This window comes from Equus przewalskii, chromosome 1 (genome assembly GCF_037783145.1).
Source record: "Equus przewalskii isolate Varuska chromosome 1, EquPr2, whole genome shotgun sequence".
NCBI classification, from domain to species: Eukaryota; Metazoa; Chordata; class Mammalia; order Perissodactyla; family Equidae; genus Equus; species Equus przewalskii.
This window is the reverse complement of record NC_091831.1, coordinates 36,984,513-37,009,666: the sequence shown is the minus strand read 5'-3', so window position 1 is coordinate 37,009,666 and position 25,154 is coordinate 36,984,513. Positions and strand designations below refer to the sequence as shown.

General features: G+C 38.4%; 1 long non-coding RNA gene across 3 annotated transcripts in view; it reads right to left on the bottom strand.

The window, feature by feature from the left end:
- Nucleotides 1-24,923, bottom strand: part of LOC139081927 (uncharacterized) — a 49,163-nt gene extending 24,240 nt beyond the window's left edge. The window contains exon 1 of one of the 3 annotated variants that reach the window (XR_011537431.1): nt 24,834-24,923. This is a non-coding gene — a long non-coding RNA (uncharacterized lncRNA). Of the gene's footprint in view, nt 1-23,273; nt 23,397-24,833 lie in introns of those variants that run through there. The other 2 variants (XR_011537430.1, XR_011537432.1) reach the window with 2 other exon arrangements.
- Nucleotides 24,924-25,154: the final 231 nt, after the last annotated feature.

Below are 25,154 nucleotides of genomic sequence, written 5' to 3'. Positions count from 1 at the left end.
CAGCATTCAGTTTACAATACTGATTGAGCACCAAGGTATACTGGGAGCTGTGCCAGGCACCAGAGTACGGCTGAGAATAAGACTGACCTATTCCTCTCCTCACGGAGCTTCCACATAGAAGGAATTATAGACATCACACCAGTAGTTACAGGTGCTCTAAGCATTGCAAAGAAGTCCCGTTATCAAGAAAAGGACACTTCCACTCGATTCCATAATGAAGAGAATTTGAAAATAGGTGTCAGACTTAGGAACTATCCAGCCCTAGTCTCATGAGAGGTAAAAAAAAAAAAAAAAGTTATTTAAAGGGGAGTCCTCTGTGATAGTGGCTTCATGGTGGTGATTTACCCTAAACATCCCCAAAGCTGCTCAATAATTTATATCAATTTTGTCACCCGTGAATATCTAAATCGTTCTTGAACTTTACCTATTTACTGCTTGATTCTATCACACCATTGCTGGATTAAATACTTCTTACGAATTCATTCATAGTCTCTCAGTCTTTATCATCCTGTGTGGGGAATCCTTATCTCCTCAATGTACCTTCTCCTAGAATTCACTCCCTTCCCTTTACCACTTACTTCTCCTCCCCTGGGTTTCTTCCAGCCCCATTAGGTCATTCTTGAGAGAGTTGGTCAGCAATGGTAGAAAACCCAGTTTTGTTGCCAATGCCCTTTTCCAGAATCTGCCCACATACTGCCCTGGCCAAGAGCAGCCCCTTCACTGCTTGTCCCTGCCGGCCCAGGAAGGCCAGAGCCCCGTGCCTGCCCCTGCAGGATGGAACCCCTCACTGGTAATGCTCTTCTTGTGCTCAGGTATCTTGGTGTGCAAAGCTCTTTCACAGATATTTTCTCATTAGATACAACAATCTTGAGAAGCAGGCGGGTAGATACTAGCATCCCCATGTTCTAAAAAGGAAACCAAAGGTTTAAGAAGCTTAAATTAATTGGCCAATGTCATAATTGTCCAGTGACCAGTGGCAGAGGCAGAAACTGAACTCGGGTCTCCTGAGTTGTGCCTGCCCCGTCCACCTCCACTTTTTGTTTGACCTGGAGGCTATGTGCCCCAGCTCCTAATATTTGCTTCAGATTCCCTCTTGGTTTTAGCATAAACCTTAGATTTGGAGCACATGAAGCTCCAGGTAAGAACCACTTCCTCCAGCATTCTTGGTTCGTATGACCCACACCTGTGAGGTGGACCCTTCTAATGCTTCTTCTGCTCCTGGTCCCCAGCTTCCCACGGAGGGGAAGTCAGACCATTTCTAACCAGCTGGAGATGCTCTGAATAGTGGCATCTCAGTGCAAGCCCCAGTTTCTGCCCAGCACTGAGCCGTGCCCATAACAATGCTCAATAAACGTTGGACACATTGGTAGGAACTCTAGTGCCTGCTTGTTTTCTAGCTCACTGTCTCACTTTGCCCTCCGACTTAAATGCTCTTTAAGACTTGATGTTAGGCCAAATTTCTGACAAATAATCCCACCCCTCCCAATTTAGAGACCCCAATATGGGCTATTTCTTACTGTCAGCATTGTTTGCAAAGAGTGCTTAGTGTGTACACAAAATACTAGAATCCCACTTTATCCAAGTGTGTGATCAAAGATCTGATAGAGCTGAGGGGACCCACAGGTACCTAACCCAGAGAGAGTGAGGATGGAGGAGAAGAGGGGTGGGTTAGGCAAGGCTTCCCAGAAAGAAATGGTGCCTAGGTCAGTCTTTAAAAATGAGTAGGACAAGCCAAGAAGACAGAGAGGGGAGGATGTTCTAGGAAGAGAGTGTGACACATGCAAAAGCACAGAGTGTGAGAGTTAATGGCACTTTGGGGGACTATAAGAAGTTTAGCAAGGCCAGAGGGCAGGTTGGGATGGGACAGTGCTGGGAGACGAGTCTGAAGAAGGGCACGGGTAAGGAAGGGCCTCGTATGGCCTTGTATGCCATGCTAAAGTGATTGGACTTCAAACTGAAGGGGATGGGCAGCCATCCCATTAAAACTGAAGAGTTTTTCAGGGCCAGTCCCAGAGCATAGTGGTTAAGTTCAGCACACTCCTCTTTGGTGGCCCAGGTTCCAAGGTTTGGATCCCAGGCGCAGACCTACACCACTCATCAGCTGTACTGTGGCAGTGACCCACATACAAAGTGGAGGAAGGTTGGCACAGATGTTAGCTCAGGGTGACTCTTCCTCAGCGATAAAAACAAAAAACTGAAGAGTTTTAATGTAATATGATCAGATTCGTGGAAATACTCTGGCTATATAAGGAGAATGGATCAGAGGAGCTAAATCTATTGAGAGGCTGATGTTTTAATCTGGGTGAGAAATAACTCACAGAATTATTGAATGATACACAGAATTTTAGAATATCAACACGGAAAGGGATCCTGCAGATGGACCATCATGTCCAAATGCTTCATTTTAGAGATGCAATTGTGGGGGGAGGGCACCATTCTGCTGCCGTCACTTACGCTACCTGACCCACTTATTAGTCCTCTTTTCCGTGAGTAATTTTGTTTGCTGGGGCTGCCAAAACAAAATACCACAGACCAGGTGGCTTAAACAAAAGAAATTTATTTTCTTATAGTTCTGGAGGCTGGAAGTCCAAGACTGAGTGTCGACAGGTTTGGTTCCTCCTGATGCCTCTCTCCTTGGTTTGCAGATGGCCATCTTCTCACTGTGTCCTCACATGGTTGTACCTCTGTCTATGTTGTCTAGGTCCTAATTGCCTCTTTTTGTAAAGACACCAGTCATATTGAATGAAGGCCCATACTAACGACACCATTTTAACTTAATTACTGCTTTAAAGGCCCTATCTCCAAATACAGTCACTTTCTGAGTTAGTGGGGGTCAGGGTTTCAACATATGAAGTGAAGGGGAGGGACACAATTCAGCCATAACAATGAGTAAGAAGAAGGTGTATTGATAGATGCACAGGGAAAGAAATGTTAAGACAGGCGTCTAGGTGTTAAGGGATGAATTCACAGTAGAAATAGGGAGAAAGCGCAATCCAGAAAGTGGGAATAAATGAGCAGCATCCCTCCTGGAAGGTCAATCATGACAAAGTCCCTTGGGTCATAGAACTCACATCATGAGCAGAGTCTCAAGTCCACACTGGTGCTCCATCACTGTGCTATTGCCCAGGCGCACAGCACCCAGTTTGCCAGGCACCTCTTCTGTGGGTCACCTCTAGCTTATTCGTGCACCCCACACAGTCAGTAGAAACCGGAAGTGAGGGCCTCTTTCAGATCACTGAGGAATGTGTTAGTTATCACATCACCTTAGCACTGATCCATGAAAGAATCCCAACACTAAGGTAATACTCTGCAATCGTCCCCATGGGGGAATACTATGTAGTCATGATAATCCCAATGACAGTGGGGAAAGACTCACAGTACAGCATTAAGTGAAGAGACATAATACAAAGTAACGTTATGACTTCCACGCTGTTAAAAATAAAAAAGACTGGAAGACATTTCAAGATGCCAGTAACAATGGTCTATGAGAGTAATGGCACTGACACATCTATTTTCCAAATGTCCTATAAAATTATGTGAAGAAACACATTTAACAAAGTTTTAAACCTCTGTCCAAAGTCACTTTTTTCCCCACCCTTTGTTTCTTAGTACAATGTAACAAAATCCTCAGGGCACCCTAAGTCTCTAAAGAAGTTTACTACCGAGACAAAACACCTCCTCTATGCCACGATTCTCAGTTCCAAAAGAATCAATTGCTGAGTTTTTAAAAATAGAATTCACAGCAAGTGTTACAATATTTATTTATGTTCACCTATTTACAAAATAAACTTATTCTAGAAAATTTGAAAAATAGAGATAAGCACATAGAAAAAAAGGAAATCACCTAATCTGACTCTACTAACATTTTAGTGACTTACTTTCCTCTGTATAATTGTTTAATGGGGTCAAACTACTCTATAACCTGCTTTTTTACTTACCAAAAAATCATAGACATTCCCCCTATATCCATTATTCTTACATGTCATGTTTATGACTGCCCATTATGCCACTGTATAGATGGATCTTACTTTACTTAACCAAATCCCTTTGATGGAAATGTAGGTGAGGTATTTTTTCTTCCAGTCACAAATTAGACTGTAATCAACCATGATGATAAATCAAAGCATATATCCATGATTATTTCCATAGAATAAATTCCTAGCAGTGAAAAGGCTGAGTCAAACACAGTTAAGACTTACGATTTTTATTACCTAATTACCTTCCAGAAACATTGTACTGATTTCCCTCGCAGGATGCCTGTTTTTCTCTCCAGTATGGCATACCATAATTTTAAAAAATCTTTTCTAATTTGAATAGAGGAAAAATGCCATCTTATTACTTTACGTCAAAGGCTTTTTGAACGTCTAAATAAATTTTGTTCACTGGTTTGCATATGTTCATTCACAGATTTACCCCTTCATAAAGCACATTTCTCCAACATTCCATACTTGTTCGTTTGGCATCTATTACATGCAAAGCTCTGTACTAAGTACCTTTTCACATTCAGTTATATTTATTTTATGCTACTGACCCTAGACTTTATGTTTGATTCTTAGTGCCAAGTTCAATTGATTCAATAGTGCCAAGAATTATAGTGAAAATAATTTAGCAGCCCATAACTCCCACGGTCACCTCTGGAACTTCCTGATAGATGTATGTTGCTAATCCACCAGTTATCTGGTCACTTTTAGTAATTTTAAAGTTCTTATTTTAGGCAATGCTTCCACGATTTTACCTACAGAAACAGTTGGGTGGATGCCATATGCTTAAATGGTTTATTTACATCTAAATTGTCATTTTGTTCTAGAACATTTTGTGCATGTATTATCATTTGACATACAGCATCTGGCTTGGCAGCTACCCAAAGCAACTTACGCATCCAGCACCTTGTCTGAGGTGCCATTGCTGGAGCGTCTCAGAGACACCAGACAATAATCATGTGTGGAAAAATGCTACTAAAAGGAAGGAAAATCAAATATAAGGTAAAAAAAAAAAAAATAGTAACAATAATATAGGATCTTCCTAAAATCCAATACTATCTTCATTTACTACTCAGGAGTCAATGGATTTAATTCAGTGGTAGAAAGTATCTTCAGTGTTTAGAGCATGTATTAATCAAGGTCCTCTCAGGAAAATCGCGCTCATGCCAGTTGGTTCAATGGTGATAAGTTAATTCAGGGAACCAGTTATAAAGGTGTCGGAAAAATTGAGAGGCTGAACAAAGGACAATGAGATAACCCAGAGATTCAAAACAGCAGGAAGTTGCTACACCATATTATCAAAACCTGGAAGCCAGAGCAACAGGGCAGAAACCGGAAACTCACACCACTTCCTGAAGCAGAGAAAGGAGGGATGAAAAACCCTAGCTTCTCCTTTTCTTTTTTTCTCCAGTCTCCCTCCTGGGCTTCCCAGTGGTGAAATGTAAACAGAAGCCAGTTGGCAAGGAAACTTGGGAAATGCAGTCTACAGGGGCAGCCATGCTGAGATTTAGAGAAGAGTGGAGGAAGTAGATATGGGAATCTCAGTTCAAATAAGCAGAGGAGTGGCATGGTGCACCAGCAAAGAGCTGGAATTTTGCCATGAAAAGGATACTTCTCCTCCGTTCATGGAAGAGAACCCAGTGCCTCAGTCTCTCCGGATGTTCAAATTTCTTGCCCTTAAATTCCAGTCTCCCCACGAATAGGTCCCCCACACCAGGCCCAGACACACTTGTACTTCCCACTCTTAATCTCTGTTTGCATTTGACCGATGGTACTGACATTTCATCATCTTTGTCCATGGAGGCTGATCTAGACTCTGACCAGCTTTGAACTCTGTGTGCTTCTTCAAAGCCTCTGCACTTTGGGCCCATATCCAGACTTCTGACCTTTGCCCAGCCCCATGGATCTGTCTGTGCTTCCCAATTCCAGTTGTTCTTTCCCAAAATCAATGGAACCATAAATAGAAGCTCAAATATGCTAAAGGAAAATGGTAACTAAAGTCACAACTAAAAGATCATGAATATCTATCAAATATTGAGAGGAACAAGGAGGGAATGTGGGATGGTGTGAGCTGAAGCCTCATCTAATGCAGGAGGTTACTAGTAACATGTGAACTTGGTAAATCGAGATGGAGTTATTTGAGCACATAAATTAGAGAACTAGACATAACCAACAGAATTAAAAACAGAAACAATTAAAACGAAACAAGATGGTTGCTTTTGGGCAGTGGGGCCTCAGAGGAAAGGATGAAACTATGGTTCCTTGCTCTTCATTATAAACATTCTGTACTCTTTGAATCTTTTTTTAACCATCGTAGATTCTGTACTTAGATTTTACACTCACTGTTCCCTCGACTTGAAATACTCCTTCCCCAGATATCCACGTGGTCAGACGTTTCCTTCAGGCACCTTGAGCACCCTATTTAAAACAGCAACTTCTCCCCATTCTGTGCCTTCCTTCTCTCCACACCACTTATCACCTTTTAACATTCTATGTAATTTTCTTATTCATTTCATTTCTTTTCTGTCTGCCCCAATTACAATGTAATTTCCATAAGGACAGGAAGTCTTGTTTTCTTCACTGGAAAATGCCAGCACCTGGAACAGTGACGGTCACTGTTGACTGACTGTATGAACAAATAGCATATGTGTTATTAGGTGGAAAAAAATTAATGACCAATAGCTGTTTTCGAAAAATCCTTACTTCTTTTTTGCTTGTTTGTTTTTGTTTTGTTGTGTTTCACTTGGAGATAGTCCTTGGAGGATTAACTATGCCTAAAGATTTCCAAGTGGGTTACTCTTTTGTACACTTGTCCTTCAGAAACTCTTTTGAGTTCAGTCTAATGAAGCATCAGGCTGGTCCGAGTGCAAGGAACTGACGTCACTGGGAAAAAGGAAAAGAGATTCACTGGCAGAACACTCCCTTACTCACGAGGATACACATTTCCCAGGGTGTCACCCAAGAAAAGAACCCTTATAAGGAGGGCGAGCTCCATTGAGAAATGACATAGCCAAAAGAACACAATGTCTTAATGAGTGGTGGGTTTTGTTTGTTTGTTTTCTTAAAATAAAAGTTTCAATTACTTACATCTAAAGAGCTAAAGAATTAAAGGTTCAACCGTCTTGTTAACGTATAGGTCTTTTAGATAAGAAAGTCTAAAAACTTCACTTTTCGATAACCTTAAACTCATTGTAGGCAATGTGCTCATATCCAATTTCTTCTGAAAAGACAATTCTTCACAAAGGAATCCACAGATTTTTGACAGCATCAAAAACACCCCCTCTCTTCAGTCCCTGAAAGGACTTCACCCATGACCTTGCTGGTGAGTCCTCCCACTATTGGCACTGAGTCATTGACACAGTCAAGTAGATAAGACTCAGAATGCAGAGTAAGACACTTCACTCAGGGTTCAAGACCAAGCCCACTGCTTACTATGGTGTGACTTTGGAAAGACCTCACTGCTCTGAGGTCTGGCCCCTACAGGTCTCACTTTCTTCATCTCTATGTAGAAATAATGAAACCTACTTCACAGGGTTATAAGAATAAGATGGAATAAGGCAGGCAAAATGCTTGCCACAGAGTCAATAGCATAGGAAGCATTCAATAAGAAATGGATATTTGTATAATTGTTACCTTTATTAGGTAGCTATGATATTTTATAAAGTTAGGAAATGTATGTCAAAAACAAATAAATATTAGATTCAAAATTTGATGTCATATCCATCACCTCACCAATATGTCCCGTGCAAATTGCCAGTCCTTAGAACCTTTTGAATAAACACCTTTAAGCTATAATTTCATCTCTTCCGGAGTAGAAGATACACTCTTACCTCTGACTCAAAACAAACAATTTTGTCCAGTTTTGGGAGACTTGTGCTTTGTTGGAAAAGCAAGTATTATAAATGCCATATGTTCTGCTGCTACTTCTCATGCTGTGTCCCCTAAAATTTTATCCTTTAGAATGATTAACACATCTCCATCTATTGATTCCCATTTTCTGGGTAGTGGTTAGATTTCAAGATGACCAACATCTATGTTTGGATTTCATCAGGCAGGCCAAACATTACTCAGGAGCCTGACTTGACCAGAAATTTCTAAGAGGAAAAGGCTACTACCTCTTGCTCTCTCTTTCCAGGAGGAAATAAATGTAAACAGTTCAGGTCATCAGCCAAGTCATTAACTAGACAGAGACCCAGATGCCTTAGAATTAGAGTTGCCAGACAAAATAAGAATGCCCAGTTAAATCTGAATCAGACAAACAATAAATAATTTTTAGTACAATTATGTCCCCAAAATTGCATAATTATCTGAAACTCAAATATGACAGGCATCCTATATTTTTATTTGCTGGATCTGGCAGCCCTATCCAGAGTAGAGAGATAACCACTAACTTCCCCACTCTCCGTCACCCATGGTGCGATCTTCCCTACTAAATTTTGAGTTTCTTGAAGTGGGTCCTGTATCTTTTGGTCCCCGTGCCTAGCACAGCATAGTTGCTCAAGGAATGTGTCATGAATGAATGAATGAAAGAATAATGCATTTAAATCTTTGAGGACTCAGTGAGTGTCAGACTGTCAGATTGCAACACCAGTGCTGCTGCCCTGAGTCCAGCTGCAGCTTGACCCCGGCTTCTAATCATGTGACTTGCCCTGACTCCCAGTATCCCTGTTGATAGAAAGGCAGGTGATCTGAACTATACAACCCACACACTTAAAGGGTGATAACAAACAGCGCTAATACTGGTCCACAGTGCTGGAGACTCAATAAGGAATAGAAGGGTCTGAATAGAACTGGAGAAGGGGCCATTGCTACTTAGTTCCAGCTCATTGTTGCCAGCCGGAAGTACCATTCTCAACATGGCCAGATAATGCAGCTTCTCAAGTGAAGCCAAAAATCCATGTATTTATGTGAAATGTCCCAGTTTTTAACTATAGACAACTAATTCAAAAATTGTTTTATAAATACTCTATGGCCAAATAAAACACCCCTGCAGGCTAGATTTGGCCCCCAGCTCTCAGTTCACATCACCGAACTTCATAATTCAAATTTTCTATGTCTGCAGACTTGCTGATCAGTCGATAAACTATTTTGATTGAAGTTATTGCTGTACTAAATAATTAACTTGAAGGCATCACACCACTTTTGTGACTATTTTGTTCAACTGGTTTTAAAATAGTGCTGAAGAGACCAAGGACAAAGGAGCAGCCATTCTATTTTTAAAGCAGCACGTTTCACTCTCGGTATTGACCAGTCCTCCCACCTACTCATGTCGTTGGTCACACAAAGACAAGAAATGAAACAAAAAGAGTATGGATGGTGCAGAAATAAGTCCGTTCCAACTCCTGGAAAGCCAGCCCAGAGGATAATCTTTGGGTACCATGAAATCATCTATGCTGTTACCTAGATCATAAGGTTTTCTAAATATTTAAACTGCTCCACTGAACCATTTTGAAATCCGAAAGTTCCTTTGTTCATACTGTCCTCTCCTTTCATTGTGATTTTTATTACTTCTGTTATCTATTTTATCATTTTAAACATTCTTTTTACGTATCTTTCAACTTGTTGATCTCAAATATGTGGGTTACCAATCCTTCGACTTGTCTGGCCCGTTGACTTGCCCTCCGGGAGAGTCATTTCCTCCTTAGGAGTTTGTGGTTTTTACTGTGAGCACATTTTCAGCAGGGATTTTTTTTTTTTTAGGGGAGCAGGGGATGCCCATGGAAATCCTGTGTATCCTGTTACAGAAGTGTTGCTACAGAGAGATTTGGTATTTGCTTCTACAAATTCCACTGAGTTCTTACTTTTTTTATCTTCTCTCTTGGATTGAAGATTCTGGGACTAGGTGAGTAAATATCAATTTGAATCCCACCTACACAAGTCACAAACCTGGGTCTCTGAATTCCCAAGGGCAGAAAAATGTTGTGGATCCCTTCCCTCGGTGAGCAGACACACGGTGTCTAGTCCATTTCACTAAAACTGCAGCCCTGCAAGGGTTCTACCTCTACAGAGAGGTCTCAGATCTAGCTTCCCATCTAGGAGCCCAGGGCAGCATCTTCTGTCCTCAAGTGAACAGAAACATTAAATTCCCAGTCATTAGTCCCTTCGATCTATTTCCAGACCAATACCTTCCTGGACCATTGTGGCATCAGGTCACTAAGTTACACAACCGACTTCACATTCCCTCATTGTTTCTGGCTCCCAGGGAATTCTCTTTTTTTATTTTGAGCTTGGCTATTGCATTTAAATTTTTTGTTGCAATATTTTGTCCTGCACTTATATGTACTCAGAGTGAGGGAAAAAAGATAACATGAGGTATTTCAATGAGCCACATTACCAGAGCCCAGGGAAAAATATTTTTATAAATTTTCCTATTGAATGGAAAGCATACATTATCTTAGCAAAATTTTTATCAGAAAATGGCGTTTCCACTTCCCAAATCACTTTGGTTCATTTCACTAGCTGAAATTCCTTTGTTCAAACTAAGTAGTGGATCCAAAATTGGGCACATGTTGTATACATAATTTTATAAACTGCCTTTTTTGTATATGGTTTTTATGTTGAAACATTAGACAATTACCATTTCCTGTATCACTAAGAATTCATCCAAAAAAACTAATTTTTAGGACTTGCATATTATTTCACTGCAGTATCATTTTTTTTTCTTTTGAAGAAGATTCCCTGAGCTAACATCTCCTGCCCATCCTCCTCTTTTTGCTGAGGAAGACTGGCCCTGACCTAACATTCATGCCCATCTTCCTCTACTTTATATGTGGGACGCCTGCTACAGCATGGCTTGCCAAGTGGTGCCATGTCGGCACCCGGGTTCCAAACCTGCAAACCCCGGGCCGCCGACGTGGAACAGGCGAACTTTGCTGCATCACCAGGCCAGCCCCATGCAGTATCATTATTTATTTCACAATTACTCTATATTGAACATAGACATATTTTTCAATGTTTTATATAAATAATACTATGATGATTATCATCATATTTAAATATTTGTCCACATTTTTTATTATTTCCTTAAGATAGAAATATCTTTACTGGGGAGTTACAGTAACTCATTTAAGCCAGTGTTCTACATGGGAAATGACTGTTTAAATTGTATCACTGCCAAGAAGGTAACTGGCTAAAGTGCTAGCAGGAAGAGAATGATTAGCAACTACCCCCTAGTAAACCACAATTTCATAAGATTATTGTTTGTTTTACTAAGAGTTGTCCCATGATTGCAAGACACTAGGAGCCAATGATAATGAAAATCCTATATGGGTTTCACAATCATGTTTAAATTTCACAAGAAATTCCACGAGAAATCCAACTTTAGTTTGGTGCTTGCATACAATCTCCCAACCTTGCTTTTCAAAGACTGCCCTTCATTTCCTTCTCCATATTTCTAAATGTCATCAGTCCATAAAGACCTAAAGTAAATGTCATTTCCTTCAGGATTCCACCTTACCAAGAGAAAAAAATGCCAGATCTTGCCCTACTCTGTCGTCCCACAACACTTATTGTATTCTTACAACATCGAGCACTTTCCACCCTGTCTTACAATAGTTGTGTCCATATCTGATCCCTATACTCAACTATAGGCTTTGAGGACAGAATCTTGGACTCATCTTCACATCCCCCAAAGTACCTGAAACTGTAACTCTGTCTAAGGCATAGAAAAGAATCAATAAATAGTTCTTGTAGACTTTAATTCACAAGTGGTAACAACCCCAACTACACACAATTTCACTAACAACTAACCAACAATATATACACTTCTACTATTAGAGAAAAATTAGTTTTCGCTCAACTATATAGAGAAAGTTTGTCTCTCAGATTATAACTACCTTGATAAAAGATACCTAGTACTAGATTTGGAGACATCAAAACCTAAATAAATCAGTATGATTCAAGCAGAAATACAGTAAAATTCAAAAATTCAGTTAATCTGATTTTTGCTTCTCACATTGTAACTAATTTTATGCACATGATGGCTGAGAATAAGCCTAATTATAATGCCAAACAGCAAAGTTAAATAATTTTTTTTCCGTTTTGCATTACTCTTTTCTTTGGGAATTTTTAGTAATAATCCTTAACTACTTGAGAAATAAACCTGACCACCAAATGACTATATTTTTTCCCATTAATAAATAAGTTTATGATAGACAAGTAGATATGTGATACAGAAAAATGTTAACAATTGCATCATTTAATTCAGAGGCTGGCAAACTTTTTCTGTAAAGGGTCATATAGTAAGTCCTTTAGGCTTTGCAGTCTGTTACAACTACTCAATTTTGCTGTTGTAGTGCGAAAGCAGCCAGAAACAATACATGAACTAATGGACATGGTTGTGTCCCAATAAAACTTTATTTACAAAAACAGGCAAGCAACAGGATGGATTTGACCCACGAACTAGTTTGCCAACTCCTGATTGAAATAGTGGGTATATGGATGTTCACTCTACAATTTTTTCAACTTTTCTATATATTTTAAAGCTTTCATAATGAAATATTAGAAAAAAATGTCTATGAATTATCCACAGGTTTTAACTATTATGCAAATGTTTAAACATTAAAAGTTTATAGAGTGCCCCCAAGTTTTTGTATTTATATGTGCTCTTTCATATAGCTTTCAAATGGTAAAAGTTTAATATCGAATTCTCTGAAATATCCTTAGGTTTGGGTGTTCAAATCATTCTGATCAGAAATGATGGATCCAGGCTGACTAGTCCTTGGCAACAGGAAAAAGAAAGATTTCCTCCCTGCTTTTCACTGCTACACAGTGATTTTCCACTTAATTGTGCCCTTCCCATTCCTGTTAGGAAAGGAGAGGTGGATGTTTTTGTGGCACTGTTATTTTATATACAGTATATGTGCCTTTTTCCAGCCTTTTTATAACACTCCATTATTTAAAGCTGACATTATCTAAAGTTGACAGCAGTTGACAACTTTTTTTTCAAGCTATGTTATTTCCCTTTTAATATTTCTGTCTACATGGTACTTACCATAACTGGACATATTTTCTTTTTCTTCACAATATGGATTTCTTTTAAACTACTTTTTCTGGCAGTTGTGACACTGGTTACTTTAAAACATTAAAAGGAATCTAAATTTGTAGATGTTTCTAGTATCAGCTCTGCTGGACAGAGCAAGATGAAAATCAGGCCATAAGATACTAGGATCTGTGTAACCTTCTTGAACTGAAGCAGGAAAAAATAATCTGTTTCATAGTTGCTGGTTTAATTCATAATCTAAGCTAGACACTAGGAGACAATCATAGTGTCTTTGTCCCTGACAGAATTTTCCTTCAGGCCTGTGAAGTCCTTCTGGCCTCAGGGTCAACTGTTCTCCACAGAAAATAAAAAATAGGAGCCGGGAGAAAAGAGTCTGTGTTGTAGGATCCTTTCAGCCCCCACAATCAAAATGCTTCTCCTGTGACTCCCAGTCATCCTGGATCCTGAATGCTGCCTGCCTGCCTGCCTGCCAAAACTGAGGGCCCCACCCAGCCTTCTTGCCACTCGGCTCTTTCGTGGAGACACTTGGTGTAAGATCCCAGAGGACCTGGCCCTCTTCTTGTGCTGCAGTCACCTGCACAAAGCACCCGTGGGCACCTGCCTTGTTCTGGAGAGTCATCACTTTAAAAGAAGAAGTTAAGGTTGAAAGAAGTTAGATTACTACACTGCCTTCCTTCCTGCTGGGGTGAATCCCCACTTCCGAACTCTTCCATCTCTGCCCTCTCACCACCATTTCCTGACATAACAGCTATCTTGCAAATGCCTACTTTGTGAAATAGTGCAGAGTACAAACTCTGAAGTCAAGATCAGGATTCAGTTCTCACAACTGCCCCTTACTAGTTGTAACGAAGATAAAAGAAGAAACATTGAATGACAGAGGGCACAGCAAGATGGCGGCCATCTACAAGCCAGGAATCAGGCTCTAACCAGAACCCAGCCCTTCTGGCACCCTGATCTCAGGCTTCCAACTTCCCAAGAGCTGCGAGGAAATAAATCTCTGATATTTAAAAAAAAAAAGAAGAAGTTAAGTTACTTGGTTTAGTTACTTAACTGTGACGTGATGGGCTGATAATGGCTCCTAAGGTGTGTTCATATCCCAATACCTGGAACCAGTGAATGTTGCCTCATATGGTAAAGTTTTTGCAGGTGTGATGAATTAAGGATGTCATCATGCCATCACAAGTTCCCTTATAAGAGAGAAACAGAGGGAGAATAGACACCACACACACACAGAGGAGAGAGTAATGTGAAGATGGAGGCGGAGGTTGGAGAGATGTGGCACAAGTCAAAGAATGTGACAGCCACCAAAAGCTGAAAGAGGCAAGGAATGGATGCTCCCGTGGAGCCTCCAAAAAGAACCAGCCCTGCTGACATCCTGATTGAAGACTTCTGCCTCCAGAACTGTGAGAGACTATATCACTGTTGCTTCAAGCCAGCATCTTTGTGACCATTTGTTACAGTAGCCAAGAGAAATGAATACACCTGCTAAGCCTCACTTTTCTCGTCTGTTAAACAGAAATAATAATATATGCCTTGCTGGGCTGTTTTGATAATGCAAAATACCAGCTCTGACACATAGTAAGTAGGCATATGGTACACAGCAGCTATTGTTACTATTATGATTATCTTCATTATTTTTGAATATACAGAAAAGAGTATGAGCAGCTTATGTTAGACCCATCACCACTGTTTTAAAAACCAGTCAAATCAAATACCCAGTGATATCATCTTTGTATAGGAAAACTGCTTATTTATTTATAGTTTCTTTCAAAATACTGCCTTTCATCAAAAAGCTGTCTTCTACACTGTTGCTGTATTATTATGAAGTGCGGATTCTATTCATGCCAATAATTAAATAAGCCATGTTGCCTTTTTCCAAGAATTTAATTCTGCATTTTACCATAAATTGCATGCTTAAAAAGGAAAATAAACATTTCCAGCTGTTTTGAGGACAGCAAATCTAAATTCGAACTGCTGAATTCTGGAAAAACTACAGATCTTTTAAGTATGCTACAATTTTTTTTAAACCAATGCCAACTCTTGCTTACTCAAAACTTGAACATTCGCTGGGATGTAATTCAGGGGAGAGTGGGAGTTTTACTTGATGAAAGATTGACTCTCCAAACACAGAATTGTAATATGTAGGAGAGTAATCATTCACGTAACCAGTGATTATTAAGGTGGTGTGCCAGGCACTGGAGGATGCGAAGGTGAATAAGACAGAGCCTGTACTATGGAGGGACTCCCAAGACAGTGAAGGACATTGAAATATAAGCAGATAGCTTACAATTCAGAATAACAGTGAAGATAACATTTACTAAGTATCTACTATGTGCCAGACACTGTATAACCCTTTACATGCATTATCTCATCTAACCTTCACAACAGTTTTATGAGTTGGGGTTTTGACAAGGTTGACTCCCCAAAAGTCACATAGCCAGTTTAAGAAGAGTTTAGTTCCTGAGCTCTCTCTCTTAACCACTACTGCAGAGGCATAAATGGCATGATATGAGAACACAGAAAAGGAAGACACTGCCTGTGCTTGAGGGAAGTGGGAGGTTTCATTTCAGAGGTACATTTAAGCTGGATCAAGGATGAATGGGAGATAGAAATTTGTTGTTTAAAGTGGAGAAAAGATCAAAGGCACTCCAGAAAGTGAGAAGAGCCTGTGCAAAAGTGAGGTACCAAGAAAGGGCTATGTCCTCAGGGTGGCTGGAGTGCCAAGAAGGCTTAGTGGCCAGGAGTAGTGTACTGTACACAAAGGAGGACATCAAATGATTAAAGTCCTGGAGGAGAGACACGATCAGATTGGCATTTTAGAAAGATGCCTGAGGATCCGTATGGAGGATGGGCTACACAAAAACAAGTCAAGCCTGGAGGCAGGGACTTCTAGTCCAAGACAGGAGTCAGAGCACCACTTCATTTACCAATTCCCATTGGAATAACCATGCAAATACTAACAAAAACATTTTTCTTTTAAGATTGGCACCTGAGCTAACAACTATTGCCAATCTTCTTTTTTTTTCTGGTTTTTTTTTCTCCCCAAATCCCCCAATTACGTAGCTGTATATTTTAGTTGTGGGTCCTTTTAGTTGTGGCATGTGGGACCCTGCCTCAGCATGGCATAATGAGCAGTGTCCTGTCCGCGCCCAGGATCCAAACTGGCGAAACCCTGGGCCACGGAAGCGGAGCACATGAACTTAACCACTCGGCCACGGGGCTGGCCCCAGAAACATTTTTTATTATTGTTGGAAATGAAGTAATGGTATCATCCACATACCAGAAGGCATTGTGGCAGAAAAGAGGCCTGATCTCACTGTTCAGTCAAACTCAGCTAAAAATGTCTAAAACAAAATTTGAAGACCAGCTGGGACTCCTCCCCCACTACATTAATATCAGATGAAATAGAATTCAATGGAAAAAGAATTTTTAAAAAAGAAAAAGTGGTAATTTAAATGGATAAGAGGAAAAATGCAACCAAGAATATAATCGTAATCAATCATGCACCAAATAACATAGTGTCAAAATGGATAAAGCCAAGGCTGCTGGAAATACAGATTAAAGTCCCAAACTGCAAACATAGTAGGTGGTTTTAACATAGCTCTCTCTTCTCAACAGATCTAGTTAACAAAAGCAAATGGTTAACTTATGAAAGTATAATCGAAACCTTGAGTTAATTATATCTCCCTTTGTATCCCATAAACTTCAAATTTTATCACTTCCTAATCAACAAGAAAGACTCCACACGTTCTGAAAACTAAAACATTGTGTAGGCTACATTTCCTAACCACAGTGCAATTAATAAAAGGGAAAACAAACAAAAAAGTAAACCATTTGGAATTATTAAACACTATCTTATATAGTTTGGTCCACAAAACAATATAAACCTGCAGTTACAAACTCTTTAGGAAATAATTAGGATACTACATGGCTAAACTTGTGGAGAAAGTACTCAGAGGAAAATGTAACTCCTTGAGTACTTATAATTAAACAAACAAAAAATAAAAATAAGTTAAATATACTTTATTCAAGGAGCTGTAAAAAGCACCATAAAATAAATTTAAGGAAAAGATGAAGCAAGACAATACAGCATAAGTATTAATTATTTTAAGAAGTCATTCATTTTTAAAGACCAATACAAACATACCTCTGGCAAGTTTAATCAACGTGAGAAGAAAAAACACAAATGTACAACATAAGGAACGAGAAAGGGAACACCAACCCAGATAAATGTTTTTAATCTCTGTGAAATAGGTAATTTCCTGGAAAAAATATCTATATAAAACAAAATCTTTGGTGAAAACATGATAAAGCTAGTAGGATAATAAACAGAGGGAAACGTTTAAATGTGTCAAAAAATAGAGATATAGTCCCATGTGGTTTCACAGATTGGTTATTGCAAATCTTAAAAAGGAATACATATTCTATATGCTAAAGAACGTAGAAAAAGGAATGTTTCCTAATTCATTTACCAGATGATATAACCTCGATATTTAAACCTGAAAAAATATGCAAAAAAATACCATTATCTAACATATAGAGATGTAAAATCCTAAGCGAAATATTGAAAATTGTCATTCAGCAGTGTATTTTTAAAATATCTTAATTCATAATTCAATTAATGTAATTCACATGTTAAACTAAAAATATAAAGCCGTGCGATCATATCAATAGACACAGAAAAAGCATTTGACATCCATTCCTGCTAAAATTCTCAGCAAACTAGCGATAGAAGGGAATGTCCTCAGTACAATAAGAAATACCCATGAAATGCCCACAACTAACACTAGACTCAGTGGTGAAAGTCAGAATGTTTGTTGCCTAAGATCAGGAACAAGACAAGATGTCCACTCTCACCAGTTCTAGTCACCATTGTAGTGAAGATTCTAGCCAGTGCAACAGCCAAGAAAAAGAAATAAAAAACATCCAGCTTAGAAGGGAAGTGGTAAAACTGTCTTTATTCACAAACGACATGTTTTTCTCGTGAAAATCTGATGGAATCTACCAAAAAAGCTACTAGAATTAATAAGTAAGTCTAGCAACATTGCAGTATACAAGACCAATACATAAAGATCAATCATATTTCTATGTATGCTAGCAATGAATAATTAAAGTTAAAATTTTTAAAACAATATCATTCACAATAACAACAAAAAATATTACATATTTTAGGGATAAATCTGACAAAAGGTGCGGAGGACCTGTACACCGAAAACTGTAAAACGATGAGAAAAAATTAAAGAAGAACTAAATACATTAATAGATATACCAAGTTCCCAAGTTGGAAAACCCAACATTGCTCAGATGGCAATTTTTCCTACATTGGTCTATGGATTTAACACAATCGCAATCAAAATCTCAGCAGGTTGTCTTTTAGAAAGTAATAAGCTGATTCTAAAATTCATTTGGAAATGCAAAGGACCTAAAAGAGACAAGACAACTCTGAAAAAGAACAAACTTGGGGGACTAACACTGACTGGTTTCAAGACTTATTAAAGAGCTACAATAATCAAGATGCTGTGGTATTAGCTTGAAGATAGATGAATTGATTGCTGGAACAGAATAGAGAGTCCAGAAAAAGAAAAAAAACCCACACACATACATGGACAACTTATTTTTGACAAAGTTGCAAGGGGTAAAAAAATTCTTCAAAGAATAGTATTTTCAACAAACGGTGCTGGAAAAGTTGAATACCTCTATGCAAAATGCCAGCAACAACAATTGATCCAAACCTTGCACCATAAGCAAAGATTACTCAAAATTGATCATAGCCCTAAATGAAAAACCTAACAAGTATAAAACTTTTAGAAGAAAACATAAGAGAATATCTTTTTGACCTTTGGCAAAGCTTTCTCAAATATGACAATAACAGCACAATTCATAAAGGAAGAAAATTAATAAATTAGATTTCATCAAAATTAAAAACTTTTATTCTGCAAAAGACACTATTAAGAAGTGAAAAAGAAGCCACAGACAGAGACAAAATACTCACAAAGCATTTACCTTATAAAAGACATACCCAGAATATGTAAAGAATTCTCAAAACTCAACAGTAAGAAAACAAAGAACCCAACTTTGTAAATAGACAAAAATATTTAAACAGACAACTCACCAAAATATATATGAATGTCAAGTAAGCACATAAAGCAATGCTCACTATCACTGGTCATTGTGGAGATGCAAATTAAAACCACAATGAGATACCTCTATATGCCTATCAGAAGAGCTGAAATTTAAAGGACTGATCATACCAAGTGTTGGTAAAGATGTGAAAGAACTGGGAAATGTTAAAAGCTTCTACCATTTTGGAAAATGGTTAAGTTGTTTCTTTAAAAGAATTAAACATTTTTCTCAGTTTTTCCACCATAGATTGTTTTGCCTGTTCTAGAACTTCATCTAAATGGAATCACACAGTCTGTAACATTTTGTGTAAAGCTTCCTTCACTCATCACAATGCCTTTGAAATTTATCTGTGTTGTGTATATATCAATACACAATATACCAATCAATATATATTTTATCTCTGAGGAGTAGTCAAATGTATGTGTTAACCATAGTTTGTTTATCCAATTTCTTATGGATGGACACCTGGGCTGTTTCCAGTTTGGGGCTATTATGAATAAAGCTACGAATGTTTTTGTGCAAGTCTTTCTGTGAACCACGTTTTCATTTGTCTTGGGTAAATGCCTAGGAATTAAATATCTGCATCATACAATAAGTATATGCTTCCTTTCATAAAGTATTGCTAGAACTTTTTCCAGGGTGGTCGTACAATTTTAGATTCTCACCAGCAAGGTAGGAACCTTCCAGTTTGGGGTGAATCAGAGGTGGGGGTTGACTAAGCACAATCATGAGCAGTTTTCTGGGATGCTGGAAATGCTCTGCATCTGTATATTGGTTTGAGTTGCAGACATGCATGCCTTTGTCAAAACTCAGCAAATGTACGCTTTTGCGTACATTACATTGTGTGTAAACTTTATTTCACAAGAAAAAGCTCTAAATAAATACTGAATGCTAGTTAATGACACTTCCTGAAATATTTAGGGTAAACTACACTGATGTCTGCAATCTACCTTGCAATGCCTCAGAAAAATAGATTGATGGGTGGACATAGGGATGGTTCATTGATAGATATCTGATAAAGCAAGCACATAAAATATTAATGATAAAATTTTATGGTGGGTATGCAGGTGGTCACTGTAAAAATGTTTTCAACTTCACTATGTGTTTAAAATATTTCAAAACAAAATATTGAAAAAAGGTAAAACATACAACCACCATTGGAGCCAGCCATTCCACTCATCATTACCTACCCAAAGCATACATCCATATAAAGACTTGTAAATGAATGTTCAAAGCAACTTTATTTGTAATGACAAAAAACTGGAAACAACCCAAATGGCCACGAAGAGGTGAATGGATAAATAAAAGATGGTATATCCATACAATGGGCTAATATTCAGCAATAAAAGGGAATGGGCTATCTATCTATACGTGCCACATGGATGAATCTCAGAGTAAGCAAGCCGTGTGAAAGAAGCCAAACTAAAAAGAAATCAACAAAGAGTTCTTACTCTATGATTTCATTTATATAAAATTCTAGAAAATGGAAACTAATCTACGGTGACAGAAAGCAGAAGAGCAGTTGCCTGAGGATGGGGTGTGGGGAGGAATACACACACAGGGGCAGGGAGGGGGAGGAAGGGAAGGATGACAAATGGGAATGAGGAAACATTTGGGCCTGATTGTGGTGATGCTTTCAGTTACATACATATGTCAAAACCTATCAGATTTTACACTTTAAATAGGTGCAGCTTAGTGTATATCAATTATACCTCAATAAAGCCATTTTTAAAATCTTAAAGAATATATTGAAAATTTTAATCCAGCAGTATATTTTAGAATAGTTTAATCGTGTAAGCTTTATGCAATGAATGCAAAGATTACATAATTCTGAAAAATTTTTAACATGCTAAATTAATTGAAATTCAAAAATTCAATTACCATTTTTTAATTCTCATATTTTTAATTCTAAGAGAATTTCATAACTATTTCATAAAGCAATAAAAGAAAATATCTCGCAAGCTGATACCCAAAATGGTATTAATGATAAAATTCTAGATGGTTTCCCATTAAAGCCAAGAATGCCCACTAGTTATACCTTATTTTTTTAACTAATCTGACACTTCTAGCTAGAAGAATTAAATAAGTAAATTGAATAAGAGGTATGAATATTGAAAAGGAGGTGATAGAAACATCGAGATTTGCAAATGAACTGGTTTTCTACCAGAATTTACAAAAATAAATCAAATAAAAGACTAGTGGAAGGAATTCCAGTAAGTCAGTGGTTTATTACAAAATATATAAAAATAATGGTTTCCATACATGCTAATATTTTGTAAAAATACAAAACAGTTAAGAATATATTTAAAATAAATATGCAGATCTAATATGAAGAAAACTCAGTGGTGAGATGTCAGTTCTCTGGAAATTAATATAAAAAACACAATGACAATAAAAATGCCAACAGGATTTCTCTTCAATTTGACATGATTCAAAATATCATCCGCAAGAAGAAACATGCAAGAGAAAAAAACAGAAAAATACTGAGAAAGAATATCACTGCAGGGAAACCTGTCCAACGAGATAAGAAAATGTACTAAGAAGCCACAATAACGTAAACATTAGTCTGGAATTTGAGAAATCATAGATCAGTGGAACAGAACTTAAAATCCAGAAAAATACCAGGACATGATGACAGTAACATCTCATATCAATTGTTATTCTAAGCACAAACCAAAAGAAGTCAAAATATGAAATATAAAAACTGACAATAAAAACTTTAAACTTCTTTCTAACAGAAAATACCACAAACGAAAAAAGGCAAATTGTGGAGAGAAAAATACAACATACATGACAGAGAAAATGTGGATCACTCAAATATAAAAAGCTATCTAACAAAATAATGTGCCTTGTTAGATAAACGTGCAAAATCCGTAACAGTGCATTTTTAAGAAATACAAATGGTGAATAGAAAGAGAATAAACATGTGTTACTATTAATTTGAGAATGCATATTAAAATGAGATAAAGATATTTCCACCTGTCAAATGTGAAAAATCCTACAAGCATAATAATACTAAGTATTTGCAAAAGTGACTTTTTGTTGCATTTGGCCAAAGAGAGGCACCAGCAAGAGACAGGAAGCAGGAGAGGGAGATTGGAATTTTTCTTTTCCACATCCAGCTGTGGTTTGCCATGCTGTGTTCCTCTACCTAAAGCCACAGTGCCTGTTAAATAGCCCTGTTCTCACAACTTCAGTTTCCACTAGGTTCCAATAACAGCTTCCTCCCTGTACCCCTTCAAACCCAGGGGCCTAGGGTAGAAAAGGTTTCCTTTGATATCTAGTCCCTAGATGCTTCCATACTTGCTGCTTCCCCTAACCCTGTCTCCATACCTCTGTAAATGCTCCCTCCATTAAACTCCCTCTAATAACCCCCCTGAGCATGGTTTCTGGCAAGACCTCGACTAACACACGACCCTACCATGTAAATTTACTGTTTAAATGTGTGTGTGTGTGTGTGCATGCATGCGCACACGCAGACACAAATGTAGACTTAGACATAGGTAGAAACACTCAGAAAAATATCAGGATGTATAAATACCAAAATATGTCAGGACAAATAACTTAGAAACACATACATACATACATATACATACATATATACATATATAAATTCAATAAATGATGAAGAAGATATGGAAGAATTATTCAAAAATAATGCCATTGCTTAGTTTTTTGTACAAAAAGTCTATTTCGACCTTCACTATACACAGACTATTTAAAAATTGCATGTGAAAAAATTAAAACCTTAAGAAGAAAATATAGATTAAAATTTACCCAATCTCCGACAGAAAGGAATTTATAACCTCCACAGGTAGAATGGGAAAGGAAGGTCTGAAAAGATGGATCAACTTAACCTTAAAAAAATTTAATTTCTACTGGCCACAAACAAAACTGAATAAAAGTGCATACAAAAAACAAAGAAAATAATTACAAGACAAGAAAAAGTTCAGATCATCAACATATAAAGGACAATGGCCAATGAGAAAAGGACATGAATGGAAAGTCCACAAAAGACAAAGGGACAATTTTTATACCTCCTTTCAAAACTTTCAAGCCCCAGCTCTCACAACCCCTCCTCAACCCTACACCTGTTCCTTTAGCTTAGAATTTTGCTCCGTTCCCAGCCAAACATTATCCCAAATCCTCACATCCCCACCAAGTCTCACCATATCTACAGACTTCACAGGCAAATATCTCACCTGGCAAAACCCCAGCCGGAACCTCACCACCTCTGTGCCTGCACCCAAGCACCTGGTTCTTATCTCATCCTTATTTCTCATGCACTTTTCAACCTCCCCTCATCCGCCCCCTTCACTGACCCATTCTAATGAAATTTTTCTAACTCAGGTTGCCAAGTCGCATAGACACTTCTCAATCCTCATCTTCTTAAACCTCTCAATTGACCACCCCCTCCATATTGAAACACCCTTCTCTTCTGATTCCATGAAACCTTGCTCTCCTTAGTTTCTTCCTTACCTTGCTGGTTGCTCCATCTTGATCTTTTCCAGCTCTCCCTTCTCTTTCCAATCTCTAAAGAGTGGAGTTATTCCAGGCATCTACCCTGGTGTCTTTTCTTCTCACTCTGTATGAATGATCTTATCCACTCTCATTTATTCCAACATCAATTCCATGCTACCAACTCCAGTTTTTATCTCCAAATCAGGTTTCTCTCCTGACCTTAAGACTCATATACCACTTGGATATCTCGTAAGCTTCTCACATCTAGCATGTCCAAAATAGAACCCTTATTCTTTCTGTAGTCTCCCCACCCAAGCCTGTAGGCTCCGCATCTCAGTGAATGACACCTCCATTAAACCACTTGCTCAAACCAGAAATCTGGCAGTCATCACTGATATTTCCCTCTTCCTTACTTTCCAGATCTAATCCACCACCAATTCTTGATGCTTCTACCTCCAAAACCTATCTTAATCCCACCCTCTTCTCCTGAGGATTTGGCCCCATCCAAGCCACCTTCCTTCCCCTTCTAGACTACTTTCATAGACTCTAAACTGATGTTCTCACTTCCACTCTTCCCCTTCCCCAACCTATTCATCACACAACGTCAGAAAAATATTCTTGAAAGGTAAATCTGATCAAAACTCTTCAGTGGCTTCCTATTAAAATTAGGATAAGGGGCCAGCCCTTGGCCGAGTGGTTAAGTTTGCACACTCCGCTTCAGCGGCCCAGGGTTTCGCCGCTTCAGATCCTGGACTTGGACATGGCACCACTCATCAGGCCACTCTGAGGCGGCATCCCACATGCCACAACTAGAAGGACCCACAACTAAAATATACAACTATGTGCTGGGGGGATTTGGGGAGAAAAAGCAGGAAAAAAAAAAAAAGATTGGCCACAGTTGATAGTTCAGGTGCCAATCTTTAAAAAAAAAAATCGGATAAAAATCCAGAATCCTCACCAGGACTCTACACAACCTGGCTCCCTGTACCTTTTTGACTTCATCTCCTATCTTTTCTGAATTCTCAATCTCCTCCAGCCACACTGCTCTTCCTTCAAGTCCTCAAATATATCAAATTCTTCCCACTTCAGGGAGTTCACGTGTGTTTTTCTCTCTACCGAACCACTTTCCATGACTCTTTGCGCATCCAACTCTTATTTATCATTCTGGTCTCAGCTTAAATGTCATTCCTTCAAAGAGGCTTTCTCCCACCAATCTAAATTAGGTCTCTCTATTACACCATCTTCCACTTGGCCTTCATAGAACTTACCTTGGTTTATTAAATAGCTATTTATGTGATTATTTCTAGTGTGTTTTCCCACTAGAGTTAGATCATACGCTGCTCAAGAACAGGTCCGGGGAATATTTGTTTGGATCATTGCTTTTATACCCAGCACTCTGCCAGCACCTGGCACATAGTCTTGGGTTTTTTCCAACAATTGGATTAATGAATACATGAAGATTCAGCTCAAGCCCTGCTGCTTCTACAATTCCTTTCTCAACCACTCTACCTGCTCCCCCACACTGGTAAATTTCAGCACTTGCTTCCTTGTTCTCCACTGAGTACTGTACCCATAACTCACACTTGACG